The 14072-nt window shown below is 38.7% G+C and overlaps 2 non-coding genes across 2 annotated transcripts; one reads left to right on the top strand and one right to left on the bottom strand.

The window, feature by feature from the left end:
* The first annotated feature begins 1406 nt into the window (after positions 1-1406).
* LOC112788349 (small nucleolar RNA R71) lies at positions 1407-1514 on the top strand. Its single transcript, XR_003195716.1, has one exon. It is a non-coding gene; the product is annotated as a small nucleolar RNA R71 (small nucleolar RNA).
* A 6568-nt stretch (positions 1515-8082) lies between these two features.
* On the bottom strand, positions 8083-8190 carry LOC112787946 (small nucleolar RNA R71). Its single transcript, XR_003195332.1, has one exon. It is a non-coding gene; the product is annotated as a small nucleolar RNA R71 (small nucleolar RNA).
* Positions 8191-14072: the final 5882 nt, after the last annotated feature.

The following is a 14072-nucleotide window of genomic DNA, read 5'->3' as shown; positions in this document are numbered from 1 at the left end:
ATACTCACACATGCTCCTAAATCACACATGCAGTCAGAAAATACCACACCACCAATAGTACAATTAACCATATATGGACCTGGATCACTACACTTTTCAGGTATACCTCCCATTAAAGCAGATATAGAACTTCCTAAAGGAATAGTTTCTAATTCATTAATTTTATTTTTATGTATACATAAATCTTTTAGAAAATTTGCGTATTTAGGTACCTGCTGAATAACATAAAAAAGGGGAACAGTTACCTCAACCTTTTTGAATATTTCTACCATTTTGGGATCGGGTTCCAACTGCTTCCTGGGCTTCCTTGCAAGTTGTGGAAATGGAATAGGAATGGCGTTTTCTGCAGTGTCTGCACCCTTTGGTACTTCTTCCTGTGATTGAGCTTCTTCTTCTTTAGCCATGTTCTGTGTGTCCTCTTCCTCCTCAACATCTTCTATTTCCACTACCTCTTCAGCTGAGCCGTGTTCTGGTGGGCTTGGCTCCTCCTGATTCCTCTCTTGCAATGTGGTTCCGGACCTTAGGGTAATGGCATTGATGCCACCCTTTGGATTGGGTAAGGGTTGAGAAGGAATTCTACTGGAGCTTTCCTGTTGAGTGTTTGAAGTATTGAGTGGTGCCAGCTGAGAGATGAGAACTTGTATAGCAGATGCTAGGCCATTAAGTGAACTTTCCATGTTCCTTTGTCCTTATGCAATGGATTGAAGAGCATCGTCACTCAGAGAGGAATTAGATTGAGTGATCTGCGGAACTTGTTGTTGGTTGTGTTGTGGTCCTTGGGACTGCCTCAGGTGAGGTGCTCTGTAAGGCTGGTTCTGGTTCTGCTACCTATTGTTGCTATTATTCCACCTCTGATATCCTTGATTGTCTCTGCCTCCTCTGTTATTGTTGTCCCTCCAATTCTGGTTAGAATTATCTCTCCAACCTTAGTTAGAACTGTCCTGCCATCCATGGCTGTAACTGCCACCTTGATTGTACCCTTGGTTAGGGCTGTCATAGAAGTTATGAGTAGCTACCACAGTGTTGTCTTCCTGTTGGAGCTGCGGACATTCATCAGTATAATGGCTGTAATCAGTACAGATCCCACACACTCTCTGTGGGACTAGCTGTTGGCTTTGCTGTGCTTGTTGTTGACTCAACTGCATCTGCTTCAGTAAGTTGGTCATTTCACATATACTCTGAGCCAGAGTAGTAGTTTCTTTGCTAGAAGATACCTCTGCAACAGCCTTTGACCGGCCTTGTTTCTGCCTGTGATTCCTTGTAGACTCAGCCAAGTCGCTGATCAATTGCCATGCCTCATCAGTGGTCTTGTACTTTTTCATAGACCCATTACTAGCACTTTCCAATGTGGTCTTATCTTGGGGCCTCTTGCCCTGTGTGACGTAGCCGAGCAACACCATCTTGTCAATCATATGGTGGGGGCATGCTTCCAGAAGATTGTTGAAGCGCTCCCAATATTCATAGAGAGTCTCGGATTCATCCTGAACAATCATGGAAATGTCTTTCCTCAGTTTATCAGTAACTTCAGCTGGAAAGAATTTTCCCAAAAATTCTCTTCTAAGCGTATCCCTGTCAGAAATAGTTGTTGCGGGTTGAGTGTAGTATCACTCTCTCACTTTTCCCTCAAGAGAGAATGGGAAAGCTTTTAACAAAATTCAAGTTTCATCTGCACCATCTCGCCTGACAGTAGAACAGGCTGCTTCGAAATCTCTAAGGTGCTTGATAGGCTCTTGAGCAAGTAAGCCATGAAACTTAGGCATCAAGTTGAGCAGTGCAGTCTTTATTTTAAAATCCGTAGCCACTGCTGGGTGATGCGCTTGAAATAGTTGAATTGTAAAATCAGGAGCTCCAGCCTCCTGGATAGTAATTCTCCTAGGTGCTGCCATGTCACCTGCACGTAAATCAACCAAATCAGCAGAAAGGGAGCTTGTTTCTTCCTCAAGTGACGTTTCAGATTCGCTCTCAGAGAGGACTAACCGACGCCGAGCTTGCCTTATTCGTGAGATATTTCTTTCAATCTCAGGATCAAATACTGGCAAGCTTGGATCAGGAAGTTAAGGCGTCATTTAACGAAAGAAACATGCAGCTCATAGTAGCAAAATAAAATAAAATGCAAATAAATAAAATCCAATCAATAACTTAGCACTCTATTGAAACTCCCCGGCAACGGCGCCAAAAATTGACGTAGCGGTAATTGGTGAATTAAGAAATTGTTATAAGAGATACGTTGCAAGTACAGTTCTTAACCAACCAAAAATCGACTTATCAATTTAGAAGGGTTGTCACAAAAATTAGAATTAAAATACTGGGAGTATGAATCCCAGGTCGTCTCGTAACGAGTTGCAAAAAGGTGTACTATTTTATTAATCAGATGTTTTCTAAAATGGTTTGAGTTGATAAACAGAAAATTAAATCAGAGAAATTATGTAATTTTAATAAAAACCTTGACTGGGAGTAGATTAGTTGGAAGCCCTATTCTTGTTGGAGTACTCTCGAGATTAATTGATAATTGAAGGTTGTTCTGCTTATTTATCTCTTACTAAGTAGAGGAAAGTCAAGCAAGTTGGAAAGCTATTTCTATTCACAAATTCCAATCCTCCCCCTTGGAAAGGATTAGTGTTAGTGACTAGAGGACAATCCAACAATAAACCCAATTACAATTTTTCTGTTGAGCATTCCAACTCAAGGTCCACCTTTCAATAAACTCCGAATCAAGTTATGGAACTACTCGCTAATTATGAATGTAAACTTCACAACATAAGAAATGGAAATAAAGAAAGACATGATAAATAATAATCAAAAAGATCAATTAAAAATAAAAGTAGTTCTTGTATTAATAAATTCTAAAAATAATCCAATAATAATTCTGAATAAATAAAGGACATGGAAGACCAAGAGACAAGTAAGGAAACAAACTAGAATGATAAAGTTCTGACGGAGGTAATAACTCTTCTCAATATCCCAATCCAAAAAGCAATAATATCAAAATCCTCAGAACTATGAATGTGTAGAGAGAAAACCTAGAGGAGAGGTAAAATCAGATCTAAAACTAAAACTAGATAGAATGCATGTTTCCCTTTGGTCTCTGCATGTTCCCTGGCTCTAATCTGCTTTTTTGGGCCGAAAATTGGGTCAAAACAGGGCCCAAAATCGCCCCCAGTGAATTCTACAGATTCTGCAGATCGCGCATGTCACGAGATCGCATCATCCAGGCGTTCGCGTCATCCAGCATTTTCCCTTGCCACGCGTGCGCGTCGTCCACGCCTTCGCGTCACTTGTGCAGTTTCCAGTCCGCGCGGTCACGTGAGCCATGCGTCCGCGTCACTGTAATTTCCTCTATGTCACGCGGTCACGTAGGCCATGCGTCCGCCTCACTTCTTACTGGTCATCTCCTCAATTTCTTGTGTTCCTTCCATTTCTGCAAGCTTCCTTTCTAATCTCCAAGTCATTCATGCCCTATAAAGCCTGAAACACTTAACACACAGATCACGGCATCGAATGGAATAAAGGAGAATTAAAATACAAAATTAGGAGTCTATAGGAAGCAAGTTTTCAACCATGAAGTATTTTTAGGAAGGAATTGTAAATACATGCTAATAATTTGAAAAAATGGGTAAAAGCTTGATAAAACCACACAATTAAACACAATATAAACCATAAAATAATGGTTTATCACATGGTATCAAGTTAGTTAGGATGTTAGTGGTGTTAACATTAAGTGAAAATGTGGGTTCGAGAATGTTAGTGACGATCACCTTTTTCACTAACGTTCGAAACCAAAAATGATCCATGTTAACGTCAACGTTGGTGGCACTAACCTGACCACTAACGTTGCCTCTTGGTCCTTCGCAAAAGTTATTGGCATTCACCGTTTCCAATAACGTTGCTCTTTGCCTCTTTTCCCCACGTTAATGGTCCACGTTAGTGTAACTAACGTGGCCCTTAACGTGGGCATGCCTAAGCTTCGAGAGCGTTAGTGACACTTACCTTTGTCACTAATGCTTCAAACGCCCCTTCTTCCCACGTTAGTGCCTCACGTTAATTGCATTAACGTGACCACTAACGTGAAGGTGATTGCCATTTCCAACGTTGGTGACAAAGGTGAGTGTCACTAACGTTGGCCTATCATGATTAGCTCCACGTTACACTTCACGTTAGTGGTCTTAATGTGACCACTAACGTTGGCACTATTGGCTTAGTCCAACGTTAGTGACAAAGGTGAGTGTCACTAATGTTGGCGATTGCTTTCTCCTCCAATGTTAGAGTTCACGTTAATTGGATTAATGTAACTCTTAACGTGGCTAAATGTGCTTTTTTGGAACGTTAGTGGCATTCACTTTTACCACTAATGTTGGAACTCTCCTTCTCCTTTACGTTAGTGATGAGCGGATAATTTATACGCTTTTTGGCATTGTATTTACATAGTTTTTAGTATGATTTAGTTAGTTTTTAGTATATTTTTATTAGTTTTTAAATAAAAATCACATTTCGGGACTTTACTATGAGTTTGTGTATTTTTCTGTGATTTCAGGTATTTTCTGGCTGAAATTGAGGGACTTGAGCAAAAATCAGATTCAGAGGTTGAAGAAGGACTGCAGATGCTGTTGGATTCCAACCTCCCTGCACACGAAGTGAATTTTCTGTAGCTACAGAACTCCAAATCGCGCGCTCTCAATTGCGTTGGAAAGTAGACATCCAGGGCTTTCCAGCAATATATAATAGTCCATATTTTTTCTCGAGTTTAGATGATGCAAAATGGCATTCAACGACAGTTCCATGTTGTATTCTGGAGTTAAACGCCAGAAACAGGTTGCAAAGTGGAGTTAAACGCCAGAAACAGGTTACAAACTGGCGTTCAACTCCAAGAGAAGCCTCTACACGTGGAAATCTCAATGCTCAGCCCAAGCACACACCAAGTGGGCTCCAAAAGTAGATTTCTGCATCATTTACTCATTTCTGTAAACCCTAGTAACTAGTTTAGTATAAATAGGACTTTTTACTATTGTATTTTCATCGGGGGGATGATCTTCGGATCATCTTTGATCAGTTTCATGCTATCTTGGACCTTTATAGGGGCTGGCCACTCGGCCATGTCTGGACCTTGTTCTTATGTATTTTCAACGGTAGAGTTTCTACACACTATAGATTAAGGTGTGGAGCTCTGTTGTTCCTCTGGAATTAATACAAAGTACTATTATTTTTCTATTCAATTCAAGCTTATTCCAATTCTAAGATATTCATTCACACTTCAATATGAATGTGATGATCGTGACAGTCATCATCATTCCCAACCTATGAACGCGTGCCTGACAACCACTTCCGTTCTACCTTAGATTGAATGAATATCTCTAGGATTCCTTAATCAGAGTCTTCGTGGTATAAGTTAGAACCCATGGACGGCCATTCTTGAGATCCAGAAAGTCTAAACCTTGACTGTGGTATTCCGAGTAGGATCTGGGAAGGGATGGCTGCGACGAGCTTCAAACTCGCGAGTGCTGGGTGTAGTGACAGACGCAAAAAGATGAATGGATCCTATTCCAGTATGATCGAGAACCGACAGATGATTAGCCATGCAGTGATAGCGCATTGGACCATTTTCACTAAGAGGACAGGATGTAGCCATTGACAACGGTGACGCCTAACATACAACTTGCCATAGAAAGGAGTATGAATGATTGGATGAAGACAATAGGAAAGTAGAGGTTCAGGAGGAACAAGCATCTTCATACGCTTATCTGAAACTCTCACCAATGAATTACATAAGTACCTCTATCTTTAATTTACGTTTTATTTATATTTTAATTATATTTTAATTATCAAATCTCTATAATCAATTGAATCCGCCTGACTGAGATTTACAAGGTGACGATAGCTTGCTTCAAACCGACAATCTCCGTGGGATCGACCCTTACTCACGTAAGGTTTATTACTTGGACGACCCAATGCACTTGCTGGTTAGTTGTGCGAAGTTGTGACAAAGAACTAAGATTATCAACGTGCATATTAAGTTTTTAGCGCCGTTGCTGGGGATTGTTCGAGTTTGGACAACTGACGGTTCATCTTGTTGCTCAGATTAGGTAATTTTATTTTTATTTTAAGCTTTTTATTTCTTATTTTTGAAAATAATATATAAAAAAAACCAAAAAAAAATTAACAAAATTGTAAAACCAAAAATAATTTTGTGTTTCTTGTTTGAGTCTTGTGTCAATTTTTAAGTTTGGTGTCAATTGCATGTTTTTATAATTTTCTTGCATTTTTCGAAAATTCATCATGCATTCTTCATGATCTTCAAGTTGTTCTTGATGAATCCTCTTGTTTGATCTTCATGTTTTCTTGTTTTACATATTTTCTTGTTTTTCATATGCATTTTCAATTTCTTAGTGTCTAAATATTGAAAATTTCTAAGTTTGGTGTCTTGCATGTTTTTCTTTTCTTAAAAATTTTTTAAAAATATGTTCTTGATGTTCATCTTGACATTCGAAGTGTTCTTGGTGTTCATCATAACATTCATAGTGTTCTTGCATGCATCATTTGTTTTGATCCAAAATTTTCATGCATTGAGTCTTTTTGGTGTTTTTCTCTCTCATCATTAAAAATTCAAAATTCAAAAAAATATCTTTCCCTTTTTCACTCATAAATTTTTGAAAATTTGAGTTGACTTTTTCAAAACTTTTTAAAATTTAGTTGTTTCTTATGAGTCAAATCAAATTTTCAATTTAAAAATTCTATCTTTTTCAAATCTTTTTCAAAAATAAAATCTTTTTCATTTTTTTTCATAATTTCAAAAATTTCAAATTGATTTTCAAAATCTTTTTCTTATTTTTATTTCATATTTTCAAAATTAATGCTAACAATTAATGTGATTGATTCAAAATTTTTAAGTTTATTACTTGCCTAGTAAGAAAGGTTCAATCTTTAAACTCTAGACTCATATCTTTTTAGTTTCTTGTTAGTCAAGTAATCAACTTTAATTTCAAAATCAAATCTTTTTAAATTTCTTTTTCAAATCTTTTTCAATTTAAATGTCAATCACATCTTTTTTAAAATCAATTTCAAAATCTTTTCCAACTTCTTTTCTGACTTCTTATCTTTTCAAAAAAAGATTTTCAAATCTTTTTCAATTAACCACTTAAATTTTTGTTTGATTCTTATCTTTTTCAAAACTACCTAACTAACTCTCTCTCTATTTTTCGAAAATACCTTCCCTCTTTTTCAAAATTTAATTTTAATTAACTAATTATTTTAAATTTTAATTTTAATTTTATTTCTTTTCTTATTTTCGAATTTTAACTTTAATTTTAAATTAAAAACAAAAATACTTTTATTTTAATTTATTTAATTTTCAAATTTCTCTTCTCCCCATCTCTTTCTAATTATTTATTCATCTACTAACACCCCTCTTTCACCTAAGAATTCGAACTCATTCCTCTCCCTTGTGTTTGGATTCTTATCTTTTCCTTCCTCCATTCTTTTCTTCTTATACTTACATAAGGAATCTCTATATTGTGACATAGAGGATTCCAAATTTTCTTTTCTGTTTTCTTCTTTTTCATATGAGCAGGAACAAGGATAAGAACATTCTTGTTGAAGCTGATCCTGAACCTGAAAGGACTCTGAAGAGGAAGCTAAGGGAAGCTAAAGCACAACTCTCTGGAGAAAATCTGACAGAAATTTTCGAAAAAGAAGGAGACATGGCCGAAAATAATAACAATGCAAGGAAGATGCTTGGTGAATTTACTGCACCAAATTTCAATCTACATGGAAGAAGCATCTCAATCCCTGCCATTGGAGCAAACAATTTTGAGCTGAAACCTCAATTAGTTTCTCTGATGCAACAGAACTGCAAGTTTTATGGACTTCCATCCGAAGATCCCTTTCAGTTATTAACTGAATTCTTGCAGATCTGTGATATTGTTAAGACCAATGGGTTGATCCCAAGGTCTACAGGTTATGCTTTTCCCATTTGCTGTAAGAGACAGAGCTAGAATATGGTTGGACTTTCAACCTAAAGACAGCCTGAACTCTTGGGATAAGCTGGTCACGGCTTTTTTAGCCAAGTTCTTTCCTCCTCAAAAGCTTAGCAAGCTTAGAGTGGATGTTCAAACCTTCAGACAGAAGGAAGGTGAATCCCTCTATGAAGCTTGGGAGAGATACAAGGAACTGACCAAAAAGTGTCCTTTTGACATGCTTTCAGAATGGACCATCCTGGATATATTCTATGATGGTCTGTCTGAATTATCAAAGATGTCATTGGACCATTCTGCAGGTGGATCCATTCACCTAAAGAAAATGCATGCAGAAGCTCAAGAACTCATTGACATGGTTGCAAATAACCTGTTCATGTACACTTCTGAAAAGAATTCCGTGAGTAATGGGACGCCTCAGAGGAAGGGAGTTCTTGAAATTGATACTCTGAATGCCATATTGGCTCAGAATAAAATATTAACTCAGCAAGTCAATATGATCTCTTAGAGGCATCTTCTGAAGAAGAAGCTTATGATCCTGAGAACCCTGCAATAGCAGAGGTGAATTACATGGGTGAACCCTATGGAAACACCTATAATCCCTCATAGAGAAATCATCCAAATTTCTCATGGAAGGATCAACAAAAGCCTCAACAAGGCTTTAATAATGGTGGAAGAAATAGGTTTAGCAACAGCAAGCCTTTTCCATCATCCACTCAGCAACAGACAAAGAATTCTGAGCAAAATCCATCTAGCTTAGCAAATATAGTCTCTGATCTATCTAAGGCCACTGTGAGTTTCATGAATGAAACAAGGAATTCTATTAGGAACTTGGAGGCACAAGTGGGCCAGCTGAGTAAAAGAGTTACTGAAACTCCTCCTAGTACTCTCCCAAGAAATACAGAAGAAAATCCAAAGAGAGAGTGCAAGGCCATTGATTTAACCATCATGGCCGAACCTACAAGGGAGGAGGAGGACGTGATTCCTAGTGGGGAAGACCTCCTGGGACGTTCAGTGACCAATAAGGGGTTTTCCTTTGAGGAACCAAAGGAATCTGAGGCTCATCTAGAGACCATAGAGATTCCATTGAACCTCCTTCTTCCCTTCATGAGCTCTTATGAGTTTTCTTCCTCTGAAGAGGATGAAGACATTACTGAAGAGCAAGTTACTAAATACCTTGGTGCAATCATGAAGCTAAATGGCAAGCTATTTGGTAATGAGACTTGGGAAGATGAACCTTCCTTGCTCACCAATGAATTAAATGCATTGGATAGGCAGAAATTATCTCAAAAGAAACAAGATCCTGGCAAATTCTTAATACCCTGTACCATAGGCACCATGATCTTTGAGAAGGCTCTGTGTGACCTGGGGTCAGGAATAAACTTAATGCCACTCTCTGTAATGGAGAAACTTGGGATCTTTGAGGTGCAAGCTGCCAGAATCTCATTAGAGATGGCAGACAACTCAAGAAAACAGGCTTATGGACAAGTAGAGGATGTGTTAGTAAAGGTTGAAGGCCTTTACATCCCTACTGATTTCATAATCCTAGACACTAGGAAGGATGAGGATGAATCCATCATCCTTGGAAGACCCTTCCTAGCCACAGCAAGAGCTGTGATTGATGTGGACAGAGGAGAGTTGGTCCTCCAACTGAATGAGGACAACCTTGTGTTTGAAACTCAAGGATCTCCTTCTGTAACCATGGAGAGGAAGCATGAAAAGCTTCTCTCACTACAGAGTAAACCAAAGCCCCCACAGTCAAACTCTAAGTTTGGTGTTGGGAGGCCATAACCAAACTCTAAGTTTGGTGTTGAACCCCCACATTCAAACTCTAAGTTTGGTGTTGGGAGGTCCCAACAATGCTTTGAACATCTGTGAGGCTCCATGAGAGCTCACTGTCAGGCTATTGATATTAAAGAAGCGCTTATTGGGAGGCAACCCAATGGTATTTAATTATATTTATTTTAATTTCCTTGTGTATTTCATGTTTTATTAGGTTGATGATCATGTGGAGTCACAAAAACTACTAAAAAATCAAAAAGAGAATGAAAAATAGCATTAAAAATAGCACACCCTGGAGGAAGAGCAGTCTGGCGTTAAACGCCAGAAACAAGCATCTGTCTGGCGTTTAACGCCAGAAACAAGCACCAAGCTAGCGTTTAACGCCAGAAACAAGCATCTGCCTGGCGTTAAACGCTAGAAACAGGCTACATTTAGGCGTTTAACCCCAGAAACAAGCAGCAGTCTGGCGTTAAACGCCAGGATTGCACCACAAGGGCATTTTACGCGCCTAATTAGAGCAGGGATGTTAAGTCCTTGACCCCACTTGATCTGTGGACTCCACAGGATCCCTACCTTTTCTTCTCCCCTCTTCACACCTTTTCATAACCCTCTTCCCCAAATACCATTCACCAATCACCTCAATCACTCTTTTCCATCACCCCCTCACCACTCACATCTATCTTCTCTTCCCCATAAACCCCACCTACCTCTAAAATTCAAATTCGTTTCCCTCCCAAACCCAACCCTAATGGCCGAACCCTAACCCCCCTCCCCCCACACTCCTATATAAACCCCTCATTCCTTCTTCATTTTCACACAACACAACCCTCTCTTCTTCCCCTTGGCCGAGTACACCCATCTCTCCCTCTCCTTCATTTCTCTTCTTCTTCTCCTTCTTTCTTTCTTCTTTTGCTCAGGGACGAGCAAACATTTTAAGTTTGGTGTGGTAAAACCATAGCTTTTTGTTTTTCCATAACCATTAATGGCACCTAAGGCCAGAGAAACCTCAAGAAAGAGGAAAGGAAAGGCAATTGCTTCCACCTCAGAGCCATGGAAGGTGGAGAGATTCATCTCAAAGGTCCATCAAGACCACTTCTATAAAGTTGTGGCTAAGAAGAAAGTGATCCCTGAGGTTCCTTTCAAGCTCAAAAAAAATGAGTATCCGGAGATCCGACATGAGATCCGAAGAAGAGGTTGGGAAGTTCTCACCAACCCCATTCAACAAATCGGGATCTTAATGGTTCAAGAGTTCTATGCAAACGCATGGATCACTAAGAACCATGATCAAAGTGTGAACCCGAATCCAAAGCATTGGCTCACCATGGTTCGGGGGAAATACTTAGACTTTAGTCCGGAAAATGTAAGGCTAGCATTCAACTTACCAATGATGGAAGAGAACGCACGCCCCTACACAAGAAGGGTCAACTTTAATCAAAGGTTGGACCAAGTCCTCATAGATATATATGAGGAAGGAGCTCAATGGGAAATTGACTCAAGAGGCAAGTCGGTTCAATTAAGAAGGCATGACCTCAAACCAGTGGCTAGGGGATGGCTAGAGTTCATTCAACGCTCAATCATTTCCACTAGCAACCGGTCTGAAGTTACTATAGACCGAGCCATCATGATCCATAATATCATGATTGGAGAGGAGGTAGAAGTTCATGAGATTATACCTCAAGAACTTTACAAAGTGGCTGACAAGTCCTCTACTTTGGCAAGGTTAGCCTTTTCTCACCTCATTTGCCACCTCTACAATTTGGCTGGGATTGACATAGAGGGAGACATCCTCATTGAAGAGGACAAGCCCATCACTAAGAAAAGGATGGAGCAAACAAGAGATCATGGACCTCAACAAGAGCATGAGGAAATTCCTCACCATGAAATCCCTGAGATGCCTCAGGGGATGCACTTTCCTCCATAAAACTATTTGGAGCAAATCAACACTTCCTTAGGAGAATTAAGCTCCAACATGGGACAAATAAGGGTGGAACATCAACAGCACTCCATCATTCTTCATGAAATAAGAGAAGATCAAAGCGCTATGAGGGAGGAGCAATAAAGACAAGAAAGAGACATAGAGGAGCTCAAAAGCACCATTGGTTCTTCAAGAAGAGGAAGACGCCACCCTCACTAAGGTGGACTCATTCCTTAATCTCCTTGTCTATTTATTTTACTGTTTTTCAATTTTTGAGCTTTATGTTTTATTTATGTTTGTGTCTTCACTATATGATCACTAGTGTCTAAGTGTCTATGCCTGAAAGTTATGAATGTCCTATGAATCTATCACCTCTCTTAAATGAAAAAATGTTCTAAAAACAAAAGAACAAGAAGTACATGGTTTCAAATTCATCCTTAAAACTAGTTTAATTATTTTGATGAGGTGACAATACTTTTTGTTTTCTGAATGAATGCTTGAACAGTGCATATGTCTTTTGATATTGTGGTTTATGAATGTTAAATATGTTGTCTCTTGAAGAATAAGGAAAAAGGAGAAATGTTATTTGAAGATCTGAAAATTTATAAAAATGATTCTTGAAGCAAGAAAAAGCAGTGAATACAAAAGCTTGCGAAAAAAAAGAGAAAAATAGCGAGAAAAAAAGAAAAAAAAAAGAGAAAAAGAAAAAGCAAGCAGAAAAAGCCAAAAGCTCTTTAAACCAAAAGGCAAGAGCAAAAAGCCAATAGCCCTTAAAACCAAAAGGCAATGGTAAATAAAAAGGATCCAAGGCTTTGAGCATCAGTGGATAGGAGGGCCTAAAGGAATAAAATCCTGGCCTAAGCGGCTAAACCAAGCTGTCCCTAACCATGTGCTTGTGGCGCGAAGGTGTCAAGTGAAAACTTGAGACTGAGCGGTTAAAGTCAAGGTCCAAAGCAAAAAAAAAAGAAGTGTGCTTAAGAACCCTGCACACCTCTAATTGGGGACTTTAGCAAAGCTGAGTCACAATCTGAAAAGGTTCACCCAGTTATGTGTCTGTGGCATTTATGTATCCGGTGGTAATACTGAAAAACAAAGTGCTTAGGGCCACGACCAAGACTCATAAAGTAACTATGTTCAAGAATTAACATACTGAACTAGGAGAATCAATAACACTATCTAAATTCTAAGTTCCTATAGATGCCAATCATTCTGAACTTTAATGGATAAAGTGAGATGCCAAAACTATTCAAGAGGCAAAAAGCTACTAGTCCCGCTCATCTGATTGGAGCTAAGTTTCATTGATATTTTGGAATTTATAGTATATTCTCTTCTTTTTATCCTATTTGAATTTCAGTTGCTTGGGGACAAGCAACAATTTAAGTTTGGTGTTGTGATGAGCGGATAATTTATACGCTTTTTGGCATTGTTTTTACATAGTTTTTAGTATGATTTAGTTAGTTTTTAGTATATTTTTATTAGTTTTTAAATAAAAATCACAGTTCTGGACTTTACTATGAGTTTGTGTATTTTTCTGTGATTTCAGGTATTTTCTGGCTGAAATTGAGGGACTTGAGCAAAAATCAGATTCAGAGGTTGAAGAAGGACTGCAGATGCTGTTGGATTCTGACCTCCCTGCACTCGAAGTGGATTTTCTGGAGCTACAGAACTCCAAATGGCGCGTTCTCAATTGCGTTAGAAAGTAGATATCCAGGGCTTTCCATCAATATATAATAGTCCATACTTTGTCCGAGTTTAGATGACGCAAACTGGCGTTCAACGCCAGTTCCATGTTGCATTCTGGAGTTAAACGCCAGAAACAGGTTGCAAAGTGGAGTTAAACGCCAGAAACATGTTACAAACTGGCGTTCAACTCCAAGAGAAGCCTCTACACGTGTAAAGATCAATGTTTAGCCCAAGCACACACCAAGTGGGCCCCAGAAGTGGATTTCTGCATCATTTACTGATTTCTGTATACCCTAGTAACTAGTTTAGTATAAATAAGACTTTTTACTATTGTATTTTCATCGGGGGGATGATCTTCAGATCATCTTTGATCAGTTTCATGCTATCTTAGACCTTTATGGGGGCTGGCCACTCAACCATGCCTGGACCTTGTTCTTATGTATTTTCAACGGTAGGGTTTCTACACACCATAGATTAAAGTGTGGAGCTCTGCTGTTCCTCATGAATTAATACAAAGTACTATTGTTTTTCTATTCAATTCAAGCTTATTCCGATTCTAAGATATTCATTCGCACTAATATGAATGTGATGATCGTGACAATCATCATCATTCCCAAACTATGAACGCGTGCCTGACAACCACTTCCGTTCTACCATAGATCGAATGAATATCTCTGGGATTCCTTAATCAGAGTCTTCGTGGTATAAGTTAGAATCCATGGACGGCC

This window comes from Arachis hypogaea, chromosome 20 (genome assembly GCF_003086295.3).
Source record: "Arachis hypogaea cultivar Tifrunner chromosome 20, arahy.Tifrunner.gnm2.J5K5, whole genome shotgun sequence".
In the NCBI taxonomy this organism is placed as follows: Eukaryota; Viridiplantae; Streptophyta; class Magnoliopsida; order Fabales; family Fabaceae; genus Arachis; species Arachis hypogaea.
The sequence above is the reverse complement of the archived record's forward strand: the minus strand, read 5'-3'. Positions and strand labels throughout refer to the sequence as shown.